The 2,474-nt window shown below is 36.6% G+C and overlaps 1 pseudogene; it reads right to left on the reverse strand.

The window, feature by feature from the left end:
* Positions 1–1,403: 1,403 nt before the first annotated feature.
* LOC133775760 (signal peptidase complex subunit 2-like) lies at positions 1,404–2,058 on the reverse strand (annotated as a pseudogene).
* Between the last annotated feature and the right edge of the window lie 416 nt (positions 2,059–2,474).

Raw genomic sequence — 2,474 nt, forward strand, 5'->3', positions numbered from 1 at the left:
CAAGAACTGTTTGCCTATGTCTATGTCTTGCAGGGTTTCCCCAATGTTCTTTAATAATTTGATGGCATTAGGACATGGATTTAGGTCTTTGATCCATTTTGAGTGGATTTTTTAACTGTAAAGTATAAGGTGGAAATTTTTCTTCTCACTTCTGCATGTGGAGATCCAGATTTCCCAGCACCAGTTGTTGAAGAGACTGTCCTTGTTTCATGGATTGATTTTAACTCCTTTGTCAAAGATAAGTTGGTTGTAGATGAGTGGGTTGACTTCTGGAGCTTCTATTCTGTTCTTTTGGTCTATCCATCTGCTTTTGTATCAGTACCAGGCTGTTTTGATTGTAACTGCCTTATAGTATGTCTTGAAATCTGGTGTTTTGATGCCTCCGACTTTGTTTTTGTTGCATAAGATTGCTATAACTATTCAAGGTCTCCTGTGTTTCTATATGAATTTTGGCATCATTTTTTCTATATTTGAGAAGAATGTCTTTGATATTTTGATTGGTATCACACTGCATCTCTAAATTGCTTTCAGTAGTATGGGTATTTTGATGATGATTTTTCAATCGATGAATATGGAAGATTTTTCCATTTTTTGTTATTTTCCTCTATTTCTCTATTTAATATTTTGTAATTCTCATCATAGGGATCTTTGATATCCTTGGTTAAATTTATTCCAAGGTATTTGATTTCTTTGGTAGCTATTGTGAATGGGATTGAGCTTAGAAACTCTTTTTTTAGCTGTGGTATTGTCTGCATATACAAAGGCTATTGATTTTTGTGCGTTGATTTTATATCCTCCTACCTTTCCAAACTCTTCTATGAGTTCTAGTAGTCTCTTTAATTGGTTAAGAGCACAAAATTTAACAGGCAAAGGTCTGTTTTAAATGAATTAAAAAGTTGTTTTTTTCTTTTTAAATTCTTCCCAAGTTAGAGATAGATACCCATAAAAATGGTGTGTGCAGGGAAGCTGTCATACAAAAGAAGTTGTATCCTGAATTCTGAGGCAAACAGCTGTTGAGATAGGAATTAACATAAAGTCAACAAGAGGTCGGCAATTTTTATAAACTGAGTCTTTAAATGCTGCACGTCACAAAGCTATACTATATAAGTACTGCTAGGTACAAGTGGAAAAGTCTGCACGGCTTTTAGTAAAAATGCTTTTCCAGAAAAGTGAATAAAATAATACAATCAGCAGACCAAAGAGGCTACAGCTAGACATCAGAGTTACAACTTCTCATGTCTGTGCTAGAAAATCCTATTTATCCAGAATGGACTAAACTTTCTGGACATGACAGGGACATTTTTAACATTCTTACTTTACCCATTTTAAGTTCTGCTTCTTCCCCCCAACTCACTTGGTAACTCAACATGAGCCAGCAGAAATTGGGCTGCTTTTAGAACTGGTTATTTTATTTTTCTTTCTGTGGATATTTCAGGTTCATGTGCATCCATGACCAGCATTCCACTGTGGTCAAGAAATTTAGCAATGGACTTGCGAAATCAGCTTCTTGTTGCTGCTTTGTTCTACCACTGATCAAAGTCAGCTTCAGGGTATATTTTTCATTGGACCTTTTCAGACTGGAGGACAGCTGCCAAATATCATCAGGATCCATTCCTGTAGGTTCTTTCCTGTGGGCCAGGAAAAAGATGCTCTTCTCCTTATATGAGGTATAAATGGTGAGAATCCCATCACAAAATAGGCTATGATGTACAAAGCTAAAACAGGCTTGGACTCTGGAAAAGGGTGCATGTAATCCCAGACCAAAGCCACTATGGCAAAGAAACAGGAGCTAGTACAGATGGTGAAGTGTCTATCAATTAAACCAAAATTCTCCATGGACTTGTACTTTTCCAGAAGTACCTTTTTGGCAGAATCATCCAGAGAGTTTTTCACAGCTGGTCTACCCCACTTACCAATTTTTACAAGCTTATCATCAACCGTCCACTTATCTAATAAGCTGTTGCAGCTAATGCTTGTCCCGCTACTGGGGCCGCCACCAGCTCCACTGCCACCTCTGCCCTCATGGCTTCTCCCACCCTGTGCAGCCTCTGCGGCCATCTTGTCTCTCTTCTCTAATTTTAATTATTTATTTTCTCCTACTAGTATTGGATTTGGTTTGCTGTTGTTTTTCTTGATCCTTATGATGCACTGATAGCTCCGTTATTTGGTGCCTTTTCAATTTCTTGATGTAGGCACAGATTGCTATAAAGTTTCCTTTTAACACTGCTTTTGTTATATATCATAAGTTTTGATATTGTATTGTCATCTTTATTGGCTTCCAGAATTTTTTTTTATTTCTCTTTTGATTTCTTCAGTGACCAACTGTTTATTCAGGAGCATGTTGTCAGTCCCCATGTGTTTGCCTATGTTCTAGAAAATCTCTCTCTCTTTTTTTACTTTTAAACTTTTATTTAGTATATATAAATTTCCAAAGTACAACCAACTTTTGAATTATAGCAGCTTTTCCCACCATA

The sequence above is a fragment of the Lepus europaeus genome, chromosome 17 (assembly GCF_033115175.1).
Source record: "Lepus europaeus isolate LE1 chromosome 17, mLepTim1.pri, whole genome shotgun sequence".
In the NCBI taxonomy this organism is placed as follows: Eukaryota; Metazoa; Chordata; class Mammalia; order Lagomorpha; family Leporidae; genus Lepus; species Lepus europaeus.